At 37.0% G+C, this 24217-nt stretch overlaps 1 protein-coding gene across 1 annotated transcript in view; it reads left to right on the top strand.

Moving 5' to 3' along the window:
• TAFA1 (TAFA chemokine like family member 1) overlaps positions 1 to 24217 on the top strand; it is a 534189-nt gene that overhangs the window by 170607 nt on the left and 339365 nt on the right. The window lies entirely within an intron of this gene.

Here is a 24217-nt window from a genome sequence, read left to right as displayed (position 1 = left end):
GAAAGAAAGGAGGAAAGAAAGGAGGAAAGAAAGGAGGAAAGAAAGGAGGAAAGGAAGGAGGAAAGGAAGGAAAGGAAAGGAAGGAAAGGAAAGGAAGGAAAGAAAGAAAGAAAAGAAAGAAAGAAAAGAAAGATTGATTATAGTAGAAATAAATGAAGTGGATAATAGAAAAACATGGGAGAAAATCAACAAAACTTTATTTTTTGAAAAATCAACAAAATTGACAAAACTTTACCTAGAGTAACCAAGAGAAGGGGAGAAGACTCACATCTCAAATTACTACAATCAGGAATCAAAGAGGGAGGGGATATCACTAATGATACTACATAAATGAAAAGAATAATGAGAAAATAATATGAATAATTGTATGTAAATAAATTAGATAACTTACATAAAATGAAAAAATCCCTAAGACACAAACTACTAAAACTGAAGAAATATGAAATGTGAATATACTTATAACAAGTAAACATTTTAAATTAGTAATCAATTTCCCAAAAGAAAAGCTCAGGACTAGACGGTTTCACTGGTGATCTACTAAATCTTAAAAAAAATACTAATAATAATACCAGTGGTTCACAAAACCTTCTAAAAAATAGAAGATAATGCTTCCCAGATCATTATAGGAGTCCAGTAGCATTCTGATGCCAAAACCACACAAATCTCAATATCTTTTATGAATATAGACATATCTTCATACAAAATACTAGTAAGCAGAATCCAGAAATATATGGAAAGAATTATACTCCATCCAAAGTAGAATGTTTCCCTAAGATGCAAGGTTGATTTAACATATGAAATATACTATATTAATAGACTAAAGGACAATGTCACATGATCATCTCAGTAGATGCAGAAAAAACATTTGACAAACGTCAATACCCTTTCTTTCTTTTTTTTTTTAAGATTTTATTTATTTGAGAGAGAGAGAATGAGTGAGAGAGAGTGCACACATGAGAGAGGGGAGGGTCAGAGGGAGAAGCAGACTCCCTGCTCAGCAGGGAGCCTGATGCGGGACTCGATCCCAGGACTCCAGGATCATGACCTGAGCCGAAGGCAGTCGCTTAACCAACTGAGCCACCCAGGCGTCCCCGTCAATACCCTTTCTAAAACCAGTCAGCAAACTAGGAACATAAAGCAACTTTCTAAACCTAATAAAGTATGTCTGCAAAAATCCCACAGCTAATAGCACACTTAATGGTCAAAGACTGAATGCTTTCTTCTCTAAGATCAGGAATTAGAGAAGGCTATTTTCTCATCACTTCTATTCAACAATTGTTTTGGAGGTTCTAGCCAGGGAAATTATACAAGGAAAGGAAGTACATGTATCCAGATAGGGCAGGAAGAAGTAAAACCATCTCTATTTGCTGATGCCATGATCTTGATATAGAAAATCCTATGGAATACACTAAAAATCTATAAGAACTAATAAAATATTGTTAGAACTAGTAAGTGTGTTTGGCAAAATTCCAGAATACAAGATCAACATAAAAAGTCTAAAAAAAAAAATCTATTGTATTTTTATATACTAGCAATGAACTCTCAAAATTAAGAAAGTAATTAAATTACATTAGGAACCAAAATATAGAATACTTAGGAATAAACTTAAAAGAAGTGCAAGACTTGTACACTGAAAATCACAGAACATTGTTGAAAAAAGTTAAATGTCAAAGTTAATTTAAAAGATCATATGGCCATGATTGAGTTAATGTAAAGCCAAAAATACTTTCCAAATTGATCTACAGAGTCATTATAATCTGTCAAAATTCCAGCTATATTTTTTACATTTTGAAAAGCTGATCCTAAAATTCATATGGAAATGCAAAGAACCCAGAATAGCCAACACAGGATCATGTGTTTCTGGCATGAGGATGGAAATTATTATATATATAACAGATATAATTTTCATCCTTATGCTATATACATTATATATATCCTGTTTGTGTGTGTGTGTGTGTGCAATAGTAATGAGAATCCAGAAATAACTCTTACATTACAGTTAATTGATTTTGACAGGTGTGTTAACCCAGTTCAGTGAGGGAAACAACTGTCGATTCAACATCTGGATAGCTTCATGCAAAAGAATGACGTTGGACCTCTACCTCATACCATATGAAAAAATAATTTATAATGGACTACAGAACTAAATACAATAGCTAAGACTGTAAAACAGTTTTAAGAAAATGGGAGTAAATCTTTGTGATCTTTTATCAAGCAATAGTTTAGTAGATATGACACAAAAAGCGGAAGCAATGAAAGAAGAAAAGTTGAATTTGATTTTATCAGTGTTACTTATTATTATCATAAACTTGTGTTTCAAGGGGCACCATTAAGAAATGAAAATACAAATCCAGAGTGGATGAAAGTATTTTCAAATTGCATACTTGATAAATGTCTAGTGTCTAGAATATATAAAAAAACTCTTATAACTCAACAATAAAAAGAAATTTTATTTGAATAAACATTTCATCAAAGAAGACTTACAAATGGAAAATAAGCACATAAAAAGATGTTCAAAATAGTAATTCAGGAAAGAGAAATGATTATAATGAAACACCATTTCATACCCATTAAGATGATTAAAATAAAAAGAACAACAAAAACAATGGAGAGCTTGAGCAACTTAGTGGGTTAAGTGTCAGACTCTTGGTTTCGGCTCAGGTCATGATCTCAGGGTCATGGGATTGAGCCCCACGTCAGGCTCTGCCCTCAGCGTGGAGTCTGCTTGTCCCTCTCCCTCTGCTCCTCCCCCTGCTCTCTCTCTCTCTCAAATAAATAAAATCTTAAAAAAAGTAAGAAAAACAAGAATTGGAAAGGTTATGGAGAAACAGGAATCCTTAAACACCTATACATTGCTGGTTGAATTTTAAAATGATGCAGACACTTAGTACAATCGTTCGGTAATTCCTTGGGAAAAAATACTGTTATTGAAGTATTATTGGCATACAATATCATATTAGTTTCAGATGTATATCAAAATAATTCAGCATTTTGGGCGCCTGGGTGGCTCAGTCATTAAGCGTCTGCCTTCGGCTCAGGTCATGATCCCAGGGTCCTGGGATTGAGCCCCGCATCGGGCTCCCTGCTCCGCGGGAAGCCTGCTTCTCCCTCTCCCCCCTGCTTGTGTTCCCTCTCTCACTGTCTCTCTCTCTCTCTCTCAAATAAATAAATAAAATCTTTAAAAAAATAAATAAATAAATAAAATAATTCAGTATTTTTATATTACCACGATAACTCTAATTACCATCTGTCACCATACAAAGTTATGACAATATTACTGACCATATTCCCTATATTCATTAACATCCCCATGACTTATTTATTTTATAACTCTAAGTTTGTACCTCTTCATTTTCTTAACCTACTGTGCCCACCTCCCCAGCCCCTCCCCACTCTGGTCACTAAGTTTGTATCTTGTACTATGAGTCTCTTTCTGTATAGTTTATTTTTGTTTTTAGATTCCACATGTAACTGAAATCATATGGTATTATTTTTGTTCTGACTTATTTCACTTAAGATAATACTCTCTAGGGCACCTGGGTGGCACAGTTGGTTAAGCGACTGCCTTCGGCTCAGGTCATGATCCTGGAGTCCCGGGATCGAGTCCCCCATCGGGCTCCCTGTTCGGCAGGGGGTCTGCTTCTCCCTCTGCCCTCTTCCCTCTCGTGCTCTCTGTCTCTCATTCTCTCTCTCTCAAATAAATAAATAAAATCTAAAAAAAAAAAGATAATACTCTCTAGGTTCATCCATGTTGTTGCATATAGCAAGATTGCATTTTTTATGGCTGAGTAATAGTCCCTTGTATATTTGTATGCCACATCTTCTTTATCCATTCATCTATTGAGGGACACTTAAGTTGTTTCCATATTTTGGCTATCATAAATAATGCTGTAATGAACATAGGGGTGCATATATCTCTTTAAATTAATATTTTTGTTTTATTTGGATAGAAAAACCACAATTGGAATTGCTGAATCATATTGTAGTTGTAGTTTTAATTCTTTCAAGAACCTATTTTTTTCCATAGTCCCTACACCAATTTGCATTCCCACCAACAGTGGATAAGAATTCCCTTTTCTCTATATTGTCCCCAACACATTATTTTTTTGTCTTTTTGATAATAGACTATCTAATGGGTATCAGCTAATATCACATTGTAGCTTTGATTTGCATTTCCTTGATGATTAGTAATGTTGAGCATGTTCTCACATACGTGTTGGCCATTTGCATGTCTTTGGAAAAATGTGTATTCAAGTCCTCTGTCACATTTTAATCGGGTTGTTTGTGTTTTGATATTATTGTGTAACTTCTTTATGTATTTTGGACATTAACCTCTTACTAGATGTATGATTTGTAAATCTTTTCCCATTCAGTATGTTGCTTTTTTGTTTTGTTGATAGTTTCCTTTGCTGTGCAGTATTTTTTAGTTAGATGTAATACCATTTGTTTATATAAGCTTTTGTTGCCCTTGCCTAAGGAAAGGTCCAAAAAATATTGCTAAGGCTAATATCGAAGAGCTTATGACCTATGTTTTCTTTAAGGAGCTTTATGGTTTCAGATCTTATATTCAAGTCTTTAATCCCTTTTGAATTTATTTTTGTATATGGTATAAGATAGTGGTCCAGTTTCATTCTTTTGCATGTAGCTGTCTAGTGTGTTTATTTCTGGGCTCTCTATTCCTTTGATCTATGTGTTTGTTTTCATATCAGTACTATACTGTTTTGATTATTTTAGCTTTGTAGTATAGTTTGAAATCAAGAGGCATAATGCCTCCACCTTTGTTCTTTTTCTCAAGATTACTTTGGCTTATTTGCGGGCTTTTGTGGTTCCATAAAAATTTTATTTTTTTATTTTTTAAATAACTTTTTTATTAAGTTATGTTAGTCACCATACAGTACATCATTAGTTTTTGATGTAGTGTTCTATGATTCATTGGTTCCATACAAATTTTATAATTATTTGTTCTGGGTTTGGTAAATATGTCACTGGTATTTTGGTAAGAATTGCATTGAATCTATAGGTTGCTTTAGGTAGTATCTACATTTTTCAAATATTCTTCCAGTTCATGAGCATGGTATATTTTTCCATTTGTGTTGTCTTTAATTTCTTTCATTAAAGTCTTATGGTTTTCAGAGTGCTGCACCCCACAGATTTTGGAAAGTTGTGTTTTCATTTTTATTTGTCTCAAGGTATTTTGTGATTTACACTTTGATTTATTCATTCACCCATTGGTTGTTTAGTAGCATGTTGTTTCATCTCCATGCATTTACAATTTTTTCCAGTTTTCTTCTTGTAATTAATGTCTACTTTCATACCGTTGTGTTTGGAAAAGATGCTTGATAAGATCTCAGTCTTCTTGAGTTTATTGAAACTTGTTTTGTAGCCTAACATGTGATCTATCCTGGAGAAAGTTCCATGTGTACTTGAAAGAAATGTGTATTCTGCAGTTTTGGAATGAAATGTTCTGTATATATCAAGTCCATCTGGTCTAATGTGTAAAGGCCAGTGTTTTCTTATTGATTTTTCCGTCTGGATAATCTATCCACCGATGTTAAGTGGGGTATTAAAATCCACTAGTGTCATTGTCTTACTGTAAATTTTTTTCATTAATGTCTCTTAATATTTTCTTAATAAACAGCACACAGTATATCGTTGGGTCTTGTTTGGTTTTTTATCCATTCAGCCAAACTTTTGAGTAGAGCATTTTTTTCCTTTTACATTTAAAGTAACTATTAATAGGTATGTACTTATTGCCATTTTGTTACTTGTTTTCTGGTTGTTTTTGAAGTTCTCTACTCCTTTCTTCTCTTGATCTCTTCCTGTGTGGTTTGATGATTTTCTTTTGTTACATTTGAGTTCCTTTCTCTTTATTTTTTTTTGTATCTAGTGTAGATTTTTGGTTTGTGGTTACCATGAGGTTCATATACATTGACTTATATATATATAGCAGTCTGTTTTAAGCTTATAGTCACAACTTCAAATACATTCTAAAAGCACTACATTTTTACTGTTTACACACACACACACACACACACACCTTTGTTACTGGTGTCATATTTTGCATCTTTTTATTTTGTGTATCCCTAAATTACTTAATGTAGGTATAGTTGATTTTACTATTTTTGTCTTTTAACCTTCATACCAGCTTTTTAAGTGGCTAATTCACTGTATTTGCTGTATATTTACCTTTAGTAGTGAGATTTTTTTTCTTTGGTATATTTTCTTATTTCTAGTTTTGGCCTTTTCTTCTTTGCTTCAAGAAGACCTTTTAACATTTCTTGTCATGCCTATTTAGTGGTGATGAGCTCCTTTAGTTTTTGCCTGAGAAACTCTTTATCTGTCCTTCAGTTCTGAATGATAATCTTTCTGTGTAAAATAATCTTGGTTATAAGTTTTTCCCTTTTAGCACTTTAAATATATCCTTCCAGTCTCTTCTAATCTACAAAGTTTTTCTGAAAAATCATCTGATAATCTTATGGGTCTTCCCTTGCGTATAACTGCTTTTCTCTTGCTGCCTTTCAGATTCTCATTTAACTTGTGCCATTTTTATTATATCTTGGTATGGATCTCTTTGGTTCATCTTATTTGAGATTCTCTGTGCTTTCTGGACCTGGATTACTGTTTCCTTCCCAAGGTCAGGGATATTTCAGCTATTATTTCTTAAAATAAATTTTCTGCCCCTTTCTCTTCTTTCTAGAACCCTTATAATGTGAATGTTAGTATGCTAGATGTTGTCTCAGAGGTTTCTTAAACTATCCTGTTTTAACACTTTCTGTTCCTTTTGTGGTTCTGATTGAGTGATTTCCACTATTTTGTCTTCCAGATTGCCGATCCATTTTTCTATGCCATCTAATCTGCTGATGATTCCCTCTAGTGTATTTTTTCATTTCAGTTACTGTATTCTGGTTGGTTCATTTTTATATTTTCTAACTTTGTTGGAGTTCTCACTGTGTTCCTCTAATTCTTTTCCCAAGTTCACTGAGCATCTTTATGACCATTACTTTGAACTCTTATCTTCATTTCATTAGTTTTCCCATACCCCTGGGGTTTTATCTTGTTTCATGGAGAACATAATCCTCTGCTCATTTTGTTTGACTTTCTGTGTTTGTTTTTGTTTTGAATTAAGTGGAAGAGCTACCTCTCCCAGTCTCAAAGGAGAGGCCTTGTTTAGGAACATCTTCTCTGTAAACTGTATTCCTAGAGGTTTTAAGGGCTGGCTAGAGCTAGAATGGATGTAGGCTGGGGAAATCCCAGGATGCATTGCATTGGGGCCACCCTAGTGGGTCAACTGGAGCTGGTACCGGTGCTGTCCAGGGGTTCCAAGTGAGCCATCCCAGCACCACCCTAGCAGGACAGCTGGAGCTGAAGTGGGCACAGTCTGGGGTTCCTGGGTCTCCCTTTGTTGGAGCCACCCTCATAAGATAGCTGGAACTGGAATGGACAGGGGCTGGGTGAACCTGAAACATACTTCACTGGGGTCAGCTTTGTAAGACAGCTGAAGCTGAAGTGGGTACAAGCTGGTGGGGTCTCTGGGCATACTGCATTGGGGTTGCCTTGGTGGGTGGCTGGATCAGGCACACTGTGCCAGAGCTTCCTTAATTGGATGGCTGAAGCTATAGTGGGCACTGGCCCCAGGAGGTCTTAGGATGGCCATACCAGGGCTGCCTTTGCAGGATGACCAGGCCTAGAGTGGGCATGAGCCGGGGGATTCCTGAAGTGTGTGTTCTGTGGCTGTCCCAGTGAGACAACTGGTGCTGGTATAGACATGAATGAGGGGGTCCCAGGGTGTACCACACCAGGCCACTTTGGAGGGACAGCTGAGGCGGATGTAAAAAATCGTGCTCATCAGTGCCTCTGACCCCAAAGAGAGTTCCAACAGTTTACTGGTCTCTGGCAGATGCTCTAGGGTTGATAAATAGATTTCCCTCATTTATAGTCTTGTTGCCTTTTAAACTGCCTTTTTCCCCATCCCCCAAGGTGGGTAAGTACATGCAGGCTCCTCTGTGATATCCCTCCCTATTGCAGGTTGTTGCATTGGGGATAGAGTTCTTATTACCATATCTTCCTCTGTTCCAACCTTCACTATGTGGACCCTCTATCATTTGTTGTGCAGAAGCTATTGAAATAGCCCTCGTTGTTCTTCAGGGGGGAATAGCTCAATATGTAGGTTCAAATTAGGTGTGTTTGTGGGAGGAAGTGAGTTCAGGTCTTCCTATGCTACCATCTTGGACTGCCCTCTGAAATGTTACACATAATGTTACCATGTGACCAGCAATTCCACTCCTAGTTAATACCCAAGAGAACCAAAAACACATCCACTCCAAATCTAGTACACAACTGTTTATGGTACCATTACTCGTAATGGCCAAAAGTAGAAACAGCTCAAATGTCCATCAGCTGCTGAATGTATAAATATAATGTGGTTTATACATAAAAAGGAATATTATTTGGCCATAAAAAGGGATAGAGTGCTGCCACATGCTTGAACATGCATAAACCTTGAAAACATTATGTTAAATGAACATAACCAGTCAAAAATGCCATATAATATGATTCAATTTTATGAAATGTCTAGCATAGGCAAATCCATAGAGACAGAAAATAGATAAGTAGTTTCCAGGGCCTGGAGGTAGGTAAGAATAAGGGGTGACAGCTGCGCTAATTTTTATGGGACTTTTCATTGAGGTAGTGATGTGTTCTAGAATTAGGTAGCAGTGATGTTTGTACAACTCTGTGAAATATACTTAATACTACTGAATTTTAAAATTAAAAGTGTGAATTTTATGGTACTGATGGGACCTCAACCAGAGCAAATCTGATTTTATCTGTTTTATATACTGTATAAAGTTTTGCTTGACTAAAACATTTAAAACTCCCCAGACTAAATGTTTTGAAAGTGTTTTTAAGCTGTATTACTCTAAAAACTCTATATAGGAATTCCTATTTAAATACAGTCCTCTGTCTTTTAAATATTTTCCATGAAACCCCTCCACAATCCCCTCCCTGAAAAAATTACATTGTGCCTGAAGGTAGACTATAAACTGAGATGCCACAAACTTTGAGTGCATACAATTCCAATTAGGCTATGTGTTGCTCTATTATTGATTTATTCAAATATAGTTAACATGCAGGGTTATATTAGTTTCAGGTATACAATATAATGATTCAACAATTCTGTACATTTCTCACTGCTCATCAATATAAGTCAAAATGCCATATCTGAAAATGCCACAGTCTTAATCTCCTTTATGTATTTCACCCATCCTGCCACCCACTTCTCCTCTGGCACCCACCATTCTCTGTGTTTAAGAGACTGTTTTTTTCTCTGATTGACTTATTTCGCTCAGCATAACACCCTTCACTTCTATCCACGTCATTGCAAATGGCAAGATCTCATTCCTTTTGATGGCTGCATAATATTCCATTGTGTGTGTGTCTATATATATATATAATCACATCTTCTTTATCCATTCATCTGTTGATGGACATCTTGGCTCTTTCCACAGTTTGGCTATTGTGGACATTGCTGCTATAAACATCGGGGTGCACGTATCCCTTCGGATCCCTACATTTGTATCTTTGGGGTAAATACCCAGTAGTGCAATTGCTGGATCATATGGTAGCTCTATTTTCAACTTTTTGAGGAACCTCCATACTGTTTTCCAGAGTGGCTGCACCAGCTTGCATTCCCACCAACAGTGTAGGAGGGTTCCCCTTTCTTCGCATCCCTGCCAACATCTGTCATTTCCAGACTTGTTAATTTTATTTATTTATTTTTTTATTCTTATGTTAATTCCCATACATTACATCATTAGTTTTAGATGTAGTGTTCCATTATTCATTGTTTGTGCATAACACCCAGTGCTCCATACAGAATGTGCCCTCCTCAATACCCATTACCAGGCTAACACATCCTCCCGCCCCCCTCCCCTCTAGAACCCTCAGTTTGTTTTTCAGAGTCCATCGTCTCTCATGGTTCGTCTACCCCTCCGAATTCCCCCCCTTCATTCTTCCCCTCCTGCTATCTTCTTCTTTTTTTTTTTCTTAAAATATATTGCATTATTGGTTTCAGAGGTACAGATCTGAGATTCAACAGTCTTGCACAATTCACAGTGCTTACCAGAGCACATACCCTCCCCAGTGTCTATCACCCAGTCACCACAACCCTCCCACCCCACCCCCCACTCCAGCAACCCTCAGTTTGTTTCCTGCGATTAAGAATTCCTCATATCAGTGAGGTCATATGATACATGTCTTTCTCTGTTTGACTTATTTCGCTCAACATAATACCCTCCAGTTCCATCCACGTCATTGCAAATGGCAAGATCTAATTCCTTTTGATGGCTGCATAATATTCCATTGTATATATATACGACTTCTTCTTTATCCATTCATCTGTCGATAGACATCTTGGCTCTTTCCACAGTTTGGCTATTGTGGACATTGCTGCTATAAACATCGGGGTGCACGTATCCCTTCGGATCCCTACTTTTTTATCTTTGGGGTAAATACCCAGTAGTGCAATTGCTGGATCATATGGTAGCTCTATTTTCAACTTTTTGAGGAACTTCCATACTGTTTTCCAGAGTGGCTGCACCAGCTTGCATTCCAACCAACAGTGTAGGAGGGTTCCCCTTTCTCCACATCCCCGCCAACATCTGTCGTTTCCTGACTTGTTAATTTTAGCCATTCTGACTGGTGTGAGGTGGTATCTCATTGAGGTTTTGATTTGGATTTCCCTGATGCCGAGCGATATTGAGCACTTTTTCATGTGTCTGTTGGCCATTTGGATGTCTTCTTTGGAAAAATGTCTGTTCATGTCTTCTGCCCATTTCTTGATTGGATTCTTTGTTCTTTGGGTGTTGAGTTTGATGAGTTCTTTATAGATTTTGGATACTAGCCCTTTATCTGATATGTCATTTGCAAATATCTTCTCCCATTCTGTCGGTTGTCTTTTGGTTTTGTTGACTGTTTCCTTTGCTTTGCAAAAGCTTTTTATCTTGATGAAGTCCCAATAGTTCATTTTTGCCCTTGCTTCCCTTGCCTTTGGCGATGTTTCTAGGAAGAAGTTGCTTTGGCTGAGGTCAAAGAGGTTGCTGCCTGTGTTCTCCTTTAGGATTTTGATGGACTCCTGTCTCACATTGAGGTCTTTCAACCATTTGGAGTCTATTTGTGTGTGTGGTGTAAGGAAATGGTCCAGTTTCATTCTTCTGCATGTGGCTATCCAATTTTCCCAGCACCATTTGTTGAAGAGAGTGTCTTTTTTCCATTGGACATTCTTTCCTGCTTTGTCAAAGATGAGTTGACCATAGAGTTGAGGGTCCATTTCTGGGCTCTCTATACTGTTCCATTGATCTATGTGTCTGTTTTTGTGCCAGTACCATACTGTCTTGATGATGACAGCTTTGTAATAGAGCTGGAAGTCCGGAATTGTGATGCCGCCGGCTTTGCTTTTCTTTTTCAACATTCCTCTGGCTATGCGGGGTCTTTTCTGGTTCCATACAAATTTTAGGATGATTTGTTCCATTTCTTTGAAAAAAGTGGATGGTATTTTGGTGGGGATTGCACTGAATGTGTAGATTGCTCTAGGTAGCATTGACATCTTCACAATATTTGTTCTTCCAATCCATGAGCATGGAACATTTTTCCATTTCTTTGTGTCTTTCTCAATTTCTTTCATGAGTATTTTATAGTTTTCTGAGTACAGATCCTTTGCCTCTTTGGTTAGATTTATTCCTAGGTATCTTATGGTTTTGGGTGCAATTGTAAATGGGATCGACTCCTTAATTTCTCTTTCTTCTGTCTTATTGTTGGTGTATAGGAATGCCACTGACTTCTGTGCATTGATTTTATATCCTGCCACTTGACTGAATTCCTGTATGAGTTCTAGCAGTTTTGGGGTGGAGTCTTTTGGGTTTTCCACATAAAGTATCATATCATCTGCAAAGAGTGAGAGTTTGACTTCTTCTTTGCCAATTTGGATTCCTTTGATTTCTTTTTGTTGTCTGATTGCTGTGGCTAGGACTTCCAATACTATGTTGAATAGCAGTGGTGATAGTGGACATCCCTGCCGCGTTCCTGACTTTAGGGGGAAAGCTCTCAGTTTTTCCCCATTGAGAATGATATTCGCTGTGGGTTTTTTATAGATGGCTTTTATGATATTGAGGTATGTACCCTCTATGCCTATACTCTGAAGAGTTTTGATCAAGAAAGGATGCTGTACTTTGTCAAATGCTTTTTCTGCATCTATTGAGAGGATCATATGATTCTTGTTCTTTCTTTTGTTAATGTATTGTATCACATTGATTGATTTGCGGATGTTGAACCAACCTTGCAGCCCAGGGATAAATCCCACTTGGTCATGGTGAATAATCCTTTTAATGTACTGTTGGATCCTATTGGCTAGTATTTTGGTGAGAATTTTTGCATCCATGTTCATCAGGGATATTGCTCTGTAATTCTCCTTTTTGATGGGGTCTTTGTCTGGTTTTGGGATCAAGGTAATGCTGGCCTCATAAAATGAGTTTGGAAGTTTTCCTTCCATTTCTATTTTTTGGAACAGTTTCAGAAGAATAGGTATTAATTCTTCTTGAAATGTTTGGTAGAATTCCCCTGGGAAGCCATCTGGCCCTGGGCTTTTGTTTTTTGGGAGATTTTTGATGACTGCTTCAATTTCCTTAGTGGTTATAGGTCTGTTCACGTTTTCTCTTTCTTCCTGGTTCAGTTTTGGTAGTTGATACATCTCTAGGAATGCCTCCATTTCTTCCAGGTTATCTAATTTGCTGGCCTAGAGTTGCTCATAATATGTTCTTATAATTGTTTGTATTTCTTTGGTGTTGGTTGTGATCTCTCCTCGTTCATTCATGATTTTGTTGATTTGGGTCATTTCTCTTTTCTTTTTGATAAATCTGGCCAGGGGTTTATCAATCTTGTTAATTCTTTCAAAGAACCAGCTCCTAGTTTCGTTGATCTGTTCTACTGTTCTTTTAGTTTCTATTCCATTGATTTCTGCTCTGATCTTTATTATTTCTCTTCTCCTGCTGGGTTTAGGCTTTATTTGCTGTTCTTTCTCCAGCTCCTTTAGGTGTAGGGTTAGGTTGTGTACTTGAGACCTTTCTTGTTTCTTGAGAAAGGCTTGTATTGCTATATACTTTCCTCTTAGGACTGCCTTGGCTGCATCCCAAAGATTTTGAACAGTTGTGTTTTCATTTTCATTGGTTTCCATGTATTTTTTTAATTCTTCTTTAATTTCCTGGTTGACCCATTCATTCTTCAGTAGGATGCTCTTTAGCCTCCATGTATTTGAGTTCTTTCCGACTTTCCTCTTGTGATTGAGTTCTGGTTTCAAAGCATTGTGGTCTGAAAATAGGCAGGGAATGATCCCAGTCTTTTGGTACCGGTTGAGACCTGATTTATGACCTAGGATGTGATCGATTCTGGAGAATGTTCCATGGGCACTAGAGAAGAATGTGTATTCCGTTGCTTTGGGATGGAATGTTCTGAATATATCTGTGAAGTCCATTTGGTCCAGAGTGTCATTTAAAGTCTTTATTTCCTTGTTGGTCTTTTGCTTAGACGATCTGTCCATTTCAGTGAGGGGGGGTGTTAAAGTCCCCCACTATTATTGTATTGTTGTCAATGTGTTTCTTTGCTTTTGTTATTAATTGCCTTATATAATTGGCTGCTCCCATGTTAGGGGCATAGATATTTACAATTGTTAGATCTTCTTGTTGGATAGACCCTTTAAGTAGGATATAATGTCCTTCCTCATCTCTTAGTACAGTCTTTGGTTTAAAATCTAATTTGTCTGATATAAGGATTGCCACCCCAGCTTTCTTTTGGTGTCCATTAGCATGGTAAATGGTTTTCCACCCCCTCACTTTCAACCTGGGGGTGTCTTTGAGTCTAAAATGAGTCTCTTGCAGACAGCATATCGATGGGTCTTGTTTTTTAATCCAGTTCCAGACTTGTTAATTTTAGCCATTCTGACTGATGTGAGGTGATATCTCATTGAGGTTTTGATTTGGATTTCCCTGATGCCAAGCGATGTTGAGCACTTTTTCATGTGTCTGTTGGCCATTTGGATGTCTTCTTTAGAAAAATGTCTGTTCATGTCTTCTGCCCATTTCTTGATTGGATCATTTGTTCTTTGGGTGTTGAGTTTAAGAAGTTCTTTATAGAATTTGGTACATCATTAGTTTTTGATGTAGTGTTCCATAATTCTTGTTTGTGTATAACACCCTGTGCTCCATGCAGAACGTGCCCTCTTTAATACCCATCACCAGGCTAACCCATCCTCCCACCCCCCTCCCCTCTAGAACCCTCAGTTTGTTTTTCAGAGTCCACAGTCTCTCATGGTTCGTCTCCCCCTCTGATTCCCCCCCTTCATTCTTCTCCTCCTGCTATCTTCTTCTTTTTTTTTTCTTAACATATATTGCATTATTTGTTTCAGAAGTACAGATCTATGATTCAATAGTCTTACACAATTCACAGCGCTCACCATAGCACATACCCTCCCCAATGTCCATCACCCAGCCACCCCATCCCTCCCACCCCCCACCACCCCAGCAACCCTCAGTTTGTTTCCTGAGATTAAGAATTCCTCATATCAGTGAGGTTATATGGTACTGTATGGTGATTAACATAACAATAAAAAATTTTTTAAAAAGCGAGACTTTTTTTTTTTGTCTCATGCTTGTTTGTTCATTTGTTTCTTAAATGCCACATATGAGTGAAATCACATGGTATTTGTCTTCTCTGACTGACTTCACTTAGCATTATATTCTCTAGGTCCATCCACATTGTTACAAATGGCAAGATTTCATTCATTTTTATGACTAATATTACATTATGTGTGTGTGTGTTTATGTACATCTTTATCCTTTCATCTATTGATAGACACTTGAGTTGCTTCCATATCTTGGCTATTATAAATAATGCTACAATAAACATAAGGGTGTATGGGTTTTATTGAATGAGTGTTTTTGTTTTCTTTGGGTAAATATCCAGTCGTGGAATTACTGGTTCATATGGTAATTCTATTTTTAATTTTTTCATAACCTCCATACTGTTTTCCACAGTGGCTGCACCAGGTTGCATTCCCACCATCAGTGTAACAGGGTTCCTTTTCTTCATATCCTTGCCAACACCTGTTGTTTCTCATGTTTCTTATTTTAGCCATTGTAGCGTAATGTGATATTGTAGTTTTAATTTGCATTTCCCTGATGATAAGTGATGATAAGCATCTTTTCAGTGTCTTTTGGCCATCTCTATGTCTTTGGAAAAATGTTATTAATTTTTAATCAGATTAGTTATTTTTTTGGTGTTTTCTTTAAGTTTTTCATATATTTTGGATATCAACCCTTTATAGGATGTATCATTTACTAATACCTTCTCCCATTCAGTAGGTTGCCTTTTTGGTTTTTTTTGGTGGTTTTCTTCACCGTGCAAAATCTTTTTATTTCAGTGTAGTCCTAATAGTTCAATTTTGCTTTTTTTTCCCCTTGCCAAAGGAGACATATATAAAAAAATGTTTCTATGGCTGATGTCAAAGAGATCACTGCCTATGTTTTCTTCTAGGAATTATATGATTTCAGGTCTCACATTTAATCCATTTTGAGTTTATTTTTGTGTATGGTATAAGAAAATGGTCCAGTGTCATGTTTTTGGATGTAACAACCCAGTTTTTCCAACACAATTTGTTGAAGAGATTGTCTTTTTCCTATTCTATATCTTTACTTCTTAATTGACAATAAGAATGTACATACTTTTCTGGACTCTATTCTGTTCCATTGACGTATGTGTCCATTTTTGTATCAGTACCATACTGTTTTGATTATTACAGTTTTGTATGTTTTGAAATCTGGGATTGTGATACCTCCCGCTTTGTTCTTCTTAAGATTACTTTGTGATCTTTTGTGGTTCCATAGAAATTTTAGGATTATTTGTTCTAGTTCTGTGAAAAATGTTGGTGTTTGGAAAGAAATATTGCATTAAATTTGTAGCTTGTTTTTGGTAGCATGGACATTTTAACAATATCAGTTCTTCCAATCCCTGAGCAAGGAGTATTTTTCCATTTGTTTGCATCATCTTCAATTTCTTTCAACGTTTTATAGATTTGAGAATACAGATCTTTCTCCTCCTTGGTTAAGTTTATTCCTGGTATCTTATTATTTTTGGTGCAATTGTAAATGGGATTGTTTCCTAATTTTTCTTTTGCTATTTAATTATTGCTGTATAGAAATGCAAAGGATTTCTCTATATCCACTTTGTGTCCTATGATTTTACTGAATTCATTTATCAGTTCTAGTAGATTTTTTGGTAGTCTTCAAGGTTTTTGTTTATATATATATGTATATATATATACACATATATTTTTTTTTTGAAAGTAAACTCTACTCCCAGTTTGGGGCTCAAACTCACAACCCCAAGATCAAGAGTTGCATGCTCTGCTGATTGAGCCAGCCAGGTGCCCCAAGGGTTTGGTTTTTTTATAGTATTATGTCATCTGTAAATAGTGGAAGTTTTACTTCTTCTTTACCAACTTTTATGCCTTTTATTTCTTGTGTGATTGCTATGGCTAGGACTTCCAGTACTATGTTGAATAAAAGCAGTGAGAGTGGACATCCTTGTCTTGTACCTGATCTTAGAGGAAAAGCTCTGTTTTTTGCCATTGAGTATTACATTAGCTGCGGGTTTTTCATCTGTGGCCTATATTATTTTGAGGTATGTTCTCTCTAACACTTTTGTTAAGAGTTTTTATCATGAATGAATGTACTTAGTCAAATTATTTTTTTTAATCTCCTGAAATGATCATATAGCTTTTTTCCTTTCTCTTGTTAATGTGATGCATCATATTGATAGATTTGTGAATATTGAACCACCTCTCCATTCCTGGAATAAATCCTGTTTGACTGTGGTAAATGATTTTTAAACATATTGTTGGATTTGTCTTGCTAATATATATTTTTTAAATTTTATTTATTTGACAGAGACACAGCTGGAGAGGGAACACAAGCAGGGGGATTGGGAGAGGGAGAAGTAGGCTTCCTGCTGAACTGGGAGCCCAATGCGGGGCTCAATCCCAGGATCCTGGGATCAGGACCTGAGCTGAAGGCAGATGCTTAATGACTGAGGCACCCAGGCGCCTCTTGCCTTGCTAATATTTTCTTGAGGATTTTTACATCTATGTTCATCAGAGATATTGAACTGTAGTTCTCTTTTTCACAGTGTCTTTTTCTGGTTTTGGTATCAGGGTAATGCTGGCCTTGTAGAATGAATTGAATACCTTCCTTCCTCTTCTATTATTTGGAATAGTTGAATAGGTATTAATTCTTCTTGAAATATTTGGTAGAATTCATCTAGGAAGTCATCTAGTCCTGGAGTTTTATTTACTGAGAGTTATTTTATTACTAATTCAGTGTCATTGCTAGTAATCAGTCTGTTCAAATTTTCTATTTCTTCCTGATTTAGTTTGGTAAGGTTATGTGTTTCTAGGAATTTATATATTTCTTCTAGGTTGTCCAATTCATTAGCATATAATTTTTTATAATATTCTCATAATCCTTTGTAATTTCTGTGGTTTTTACTTCCCCTCCTTCACTTCTGATTTTGAGTTATCTTCTTTTATATGAGTTTGGTTAAAGGCTTATCAGTTTTGTTGATCTCTCAAAGAACCAGCTCTTGGCTTCATTGATCTGTTATTTTTTAGTCTCTATTTCTTTTCTTTCTGCCATAAACTTTATTTCCTTACTTCTGGTTTGGGCTTTGTTTGTTCTTTTTCTAGCTTCTTTGCATATAAGGTTAGGTTTTATTTAAGATTTTTCTTCTTGAGGTAGGCCTGTTTTGCTATAATCTTGCCTTTTAGAACTGCTTTTGCTGCATTCCAAAGATTTTGGACTGTTGTATTTTCATTTACATTTGTTTCCATGATTTCTTGACTGATCAATCCATCATTTAGTAGCATGTTATTTGTCTCCCATGTATTTGTGTTCTTTCCAGATTTTTTTCTGGTGATTGAATTTCTAGTTTTATAATGTAGGCAGAAAAAATATTTGGTATGATTTCATTTTTTTTTAATTTATCTAGACTTGTTTTGTATCCTAATATGTTATCTATTCTATAGAATGTTCTATGTACACTTGAAAGGAATGTGTATTTTGCTGTTTTATGATGGAATGTTCTGAATATATCTGTTAGGTCCATCTGCTCCAATGTGTCATTCAAAACCACTGTTTCCTTGTTCATTTTCTGTCTGGATGATCTATCCATGGATGTAAGTAGGGTGTGTAAAGTCCCCTACTACTATTATATTACTGTCCTCTTCTTCCTTTATGTCTCTTAATAGTTGGTTTATGGATTTGGTGCTCCCATTTTGGGTGCATAAATATCTGCAGTTGTTACATCCTCTTGTTGGTTTGTTGCCTTTTTCATTAGATAGTGTCCTTCTTTGCTTTTTGCTACAGTCTTTGCTTTAAAGTCTGTTTTGTCTGACAAAAGTATTGCTACACCACCTTTCTTTTTCCTTCCATTTGCATCATAAATATTTTTCCATCACTTCACCTTCGGTCTGTATGTGTCTTTAGCACTGATGTGAGTCCCTTGGAGGCAACCTATAGTTGAGTCTTGGTTTTTTATCATTCAGCCACCCTATGTGTTTTGATTGGAGCATTTAGTCCATTTACATTAAAAATAATGACTGGTAGGTGTGTACTTATTGCCATTTTGTTGTTTGTTTATGGTTGTTTTTATAGTTATTCTGTTCCTTTCTTCTCTTGCTCTCTTCCCTTGCGGTTTGTTTGTTTTCTTTAGTGATATGCTTGGATTCCTTTCTCTTTATTTTTTGCATATCTATTACAGGTTTTTGATTTATGGTTATCATTAGATTCCATGTATAACATCTTGATATGCATATAGCAGTCTATATTAAGTTGATGGTCACTTAAGTTTGAGCCCTATGTAAAAGTAATACATTTTTACTTCCCCATTCCCCACATTTTATGTATATACCATATTTTACATCCTTTTATTTTGTGAATTCCTTGACTGATTTTTATAGATAGAACTGATTTTACTTCTTTTGTGCTTTAACCTCTGTACTGGTTTTATAAGTGATTAATTTAACATTTTTATTATATTTGTATGTAGCTCTAATTTGTTTTCCTTTCCTTTTTTTAAAAAGATTTATTTATTATTTTGAGAGAGAGAGAGACAGAGCCAGCAGAGGGGAGGGGCAGAGGGAGAGAGAAACTCTGTGCTGAGCCGAGCCTGATGCGGGGCTCCATCTCACAACCTTGAGATCGTGAATACGAGATCACTACCTGAGCCAAAACCAAGAGTCAGTAGCTTAACTGACGGCTCCATCCAGGTGCCCCCTTTTTTTCCTTTCCTAATGTTCTTAGTCTGGCTTATGGACTTTTCTCTTCACATAAAGTATTTGCTTGAACATTTTTTGTAAGGCTGGTTTAACGGTGATGAACTCCTTTAACTTCTGTTTGTCTGAAAAACTTTTGAAAATCTTTTTATCTCTACTTCTATTCTGAATGATAGCCTTGCTGGGTAGAGTATTCTTGGCTGCAGGTTTGTTTGTTTTCCTCTCAGCACTTTGAATATATTATGCCACTCTCTTCTGGCCTGCAAAGTTGCTGCTAAAAGATCAGCTGAGAGCCTTATGGGGTTTCCCTTGTTTTCTTTTCTCTTGCTGGTTTTAAAATTCATTATCACTACTTTTTTTTTTTAAAGATTTTATTTATTTATTCATGAGAGAGATAGAGAGGCAGAGGGAGAAGCAGGCTCCCAAGGAGCAGGGAGCCCGATGCGGGACTTGATCCCAGGACGCTGGGATCATGACCTGAGCTGAAGGCAGACGCTTAACCATCTGAGCCACCCAGGTGCCCCTTTATCACTACTTTTTGCCATTTTAATTATTATGTGCCTTGGTATGGACCTCCTTAGGCTGATTTTATTGGGAGCTCTCTAGGCCTCCTGGATCTGGATATCCATTTCCTTCCCTAGGTTAGAGAAGTTTTCAGTTATTATTCCTTCAGATTAATATTTTGCCCCCTTTTTTTTCCTTTCTTCTGCAATCCCTATAACAATAATGTTATTATGTTTGATAATGTTGCTGAGATCCCTTAACTTGTTCTCACACTTTTACTTTTTTTGTATTTTTGATATTCAGTTAGGTAGCTTTCCATTAATCTGTCATCCAGCTTGCTGATTTCTTTTTGTGCCTCTTACAATTGACTATGGATTCCCCTAGTGTATTTTTAATTTGGCTTATTGAGTTCTTCATTTCTGATTGGTTCTTTTTTATATTTTCTATCACTTTGTTGAAGGTCTGAGATCCTCCACTCTTTTCTCAAGTCCAGTAGGTATCTAGTACTATTAATATGAAGTCTTTTTAAAAAATATTTTATTTATTTATTTGACAGAGAGAGAGAGAGCACAAGTGGGCAGAGAGGCAGGCAGAGGGACAGGGAGAAGCAGACTCTCCACTGAGCAGGGAGCCCGACGCGGGGCTCGATCCCAGGACCCTGGGATCATGACCTGAGCCGAAGGCAGATGCTTAACCGACTGAGCCACCCAGGCGCCGCTTAATATGAAGTCTTTATGAGGTATATCACTTATCTCCATTTCATTAGCTCTTTTGCTGTGGTTTTGTCCTGTTATTTCATTTGGGACATATTCCTCTGTCTCCTCATCTTGTCTAACTAACTCTCCGTGTTTGTTTTTGTGTATTAGGGAAGTAATTTATGTCTACTGATATTAAAACTAGTGGCCTTATGAAGAAGAGGTCCTGTGGTGCCCTGTAGCACAATGTCCCCTGTTTAGCACTTCAGGGATGTCTCCTTTGTGGGTTGTATGTGCCCTGCTCTTCTGGCTGATCCACATTTGCCTTCAGTCTAGTTGGATGCAATGGCCTCTGTTTTTTCTGGGCTGGGTTTGGTCCCTCTGTTGTTTAAGGGCCAGTCTGGGGCCATTATGAACTGATAGTTGGGTGGTGTCAGTAGTCAGACCAGATGCCTGCTCTCAGCCTGTTTCCTAATGTTGCAGTTGCACTGAACTTCAGGGCGCCCTCCCTGCATTGTCCCCTGAGAGGCTTTTGTTGGTGGGCAGAGACAGCAGTCAGGCCAGATGCCTGCCAGAGCTGCAAATTCACTGATTGGAAGGCATTCTCTCTGTAGTGCCAGTTATAATTTTCAGCTGCTAGGACTGTAAATGTAGCAGTATGTGTGGTTATATTACCTTCTCTTCATGGCAGGAGTCACTTTGGAGTGGTGGCAGTTCCTGCCAGGGCTACTTGCAGGATGAGACTAAGCAGGAGCCAGTTTGGATGGATTCCTACTGAACAGGATGGGTTGGATGGGACAGTCCACAGGAGAACACAGGGGCAGGGCATGTGGTATTGGCAAGTGAGGTGGTGAGTGTTCTCACTGGTTCCTGCAGGTGTCTGGGTATCTAGGCTGAGAAAGAAATGGTACCCTCCAGCTCTTTTGTTCTTGGAAAAGTCTTATAAAGATCCCTGTTCCTCCAGAATATATTCTAAGATGAGTAAATAAATCTCCTTTCTGTAAACCCCAGACACTTTTCAAACTATTTCTATGCTATATCTCAGTGGGGTTGTTAGATATGTTTAAGATGGTGACTCCATTTCCTGCTGCCCTTCAGCTCTCCCAGAGCCAAGCCCACCAATTTTTAAAGTACCTGGAGTTAAGCCCCACCAGCTATAAAAACTCATGGAGTTAAGCCTCACTGGTTTTCAATGCCAAATGTTATGGGAACTTGTCTTTTCGGTGCAGGCCCCCTGTGTCTGGGGTGCTTGGGGGGTCTGTTCCTCTCCCTTCTCTGTGCATGTGGTGTCCCTTCCATTCATCATTAGTTTCCCTGGGAGTTTGGTGCCCAATTGCATCTCTGCCCTTTCTACTCTTTTTTTTTTTTAATTCTTTATTATTATTATTATTACATTCAGTTAGCCAGCATATAGTACATCATAAGTTTTTGTTGTAGTGTTCAACGATTCATTAGTTGTGTATAACACCCAGTGCTCATCCCAACATGTGCCCTTCTTAAAAGCCATCACCCACTTATCCTATCCCCCACCCACCTCCTTTCTGTAACCCTCAGTTTGTTTCCCTCTCTGAATTCTTCCCATTCAGTTTTCCCTCCCTTCCCCTATGGTCCTCTGCTCTATTCCAGTTGTCAGGACGTAGAGAGAAAGAAGGCACTGTCAAGAAGTCTGACCTCTGAAATTGTAGCCAGGCCTTTCTACTCTTTTTGATATGACCTCCTTTCTATGATTAGCAGAGGAAAGTCTCTTCTGATATTCGAGGGTTTATTTTCTGAGTTGGTTGCACTGATGTGGCTATTTTCTACGTGTGTCCATGGGACAAGGTGAGCTTAGGATCTACTCTACCAACTTCCCCAACCCTCTGTGTTGCTGTATTATTAATATTTCATTTGATATCATGTCAAAGTTGTGAATCACACAAACCATTCAAGAGCCTCTTTGCAAATACTTGAGTGGCAGTTCACACATAGAAATATATGTGTTTACTCAAGTTGGAGATGCAATTAATCTAATAAATATGACAATGTATATTCATTTCTATAGAGCATTTAAGTGGCCTCTTCACTTTCCTGTTTTGATTGATGTTTGAATTTCCCAGTACAATGGAATAAAGATTCCTATTTTGAGTAAATCCTGTAAGTTTAATAGCAGTCTTATGTGTCTATTGTTTTGTTTTGTTTTGTTTTCAGAGTAGAAATCGGAATCTGTAGTCACAGAATGTGGCCTAACGTCTTCTATGTGATGCTTTTTTAAATGGACTTTTAGGATTATTGCTTTTGAGCCAACTCTCCTAAGATTTTCCTTAAAGATGATGCAATATCCTTATGTTGCAAAAGAGTTGGTCATCTTAACGTATCAAGTTTGAAACAAAGAGAACCAGGGAAATAGTATATTGTGAGGTTCCTTGTTTTATTTTTAGCTAGATTTTAAATATAATAGGGTCTGTGTAATTAGGGAGGGGGCATATTTTGAAGTCCTCAAGCATTTAAGAAACTTGTAGGATTCAAGTTTCCTTTTCCCATGAGAATACATTAAAAGAATGGGAGATTTGGGGATGCCTGGGTGGCTTAGTTAAGCGTCTGCCTTCAGCTCAGGTCATGATCCCAGGGTTCTGGGATCAAGTCCCACATCAGGCTCCAGTCCCACATCGGGCTCCAGTCCCACATCAGGCTCCAGTCCCACATAGGGCTCCCTGCTGAGCAGGGAGCCTGCTTCTCCTTCTGCTGCCCCCCCCTGTTTGTGCTCTCTTTCTCTCTCTGACAAATACATACATAGAATCTTAAAAAAAAAGAATGGGAGATGTAAATCTACAAATGTTGGTTTTCATGCTGCTTTTTGTCTTCTTAGCATTAACTTTACTTCTGAGTACTCTTTCCCTAAGTTAGCAATATGGTGTGTCATACTGGTTGTTTGCCTTTCTTCATGGTATTTTTAAGCTACTCCCTTCAGTTCCAAAGTCATTAATTTTCAGAAGCTTTTTTTTTTTAAAACAGTGCTCGAATGAATAGTTAAAGAATGTTTAGATAACAAGTTACAGGATTTTTAATTTTTTAAAAATCCTATCTCCAACGTGTAAGGAAACACATATTTCTGGGTGTGAATCTGTTACCCAACATATTTTCAAAGTGATTTTGAATGCTATAAAAACAGTACAGTGGTAACGCAAATCTCTTTTAGAAATTCCATTCCAAATAAATAGTGATATGGACCAGCAGCTTGTGAAAAATGTATAATCCAAGGCCCTACTCCAGATATACCAAATCAAAATCTGAATTTTAACTGGATTGTACTTCACAAGCACATTACATTTTGAGAACACTGATTTTTACAGAACTGAAAATGGTGACTGGTACTTCAGTTTGAAAGTCAAATTATTGCTGTTGATGACAATAAAGGGAATAATATAAACATAAATACAGTTTATAGGTAATTTTTTCTCCTTTTTAATCTTGATACATTTTAAATTGGAAGATTTATATTATTTCAGCTATCTTCTGTAATGACAAATGCTATCACCATTGTGATTTAATACACATTAAAATTTACATAATTTATATTTGCACTAAAAGCTACACACACATACACACACACCTACTAATAATCCATTCCAAAAATATCCCACTAAACCCTGACCAGTGTGTTTGTACA

The sequence above is a fragment of the Neomonachus schauinslandi genome, chromosome 1, assembly GCF_002201575.2.
Source record: "Neomonachus schauinslandi chromosome 1, ASM220157v2, whole genome shotgun sequence".
Taxonomy (NCBI): Eukaryota; Metazoa; Chordata; class Mammalia; order Carnivora; family Phocidae; genus Neomonachus; species Neomonachus schauinslandi.
The sequence above is the reverse complement of the archived record's forward strand: the minus strand, read 5'-3'. Positions and strand labels throughout refer to the sequence as shown.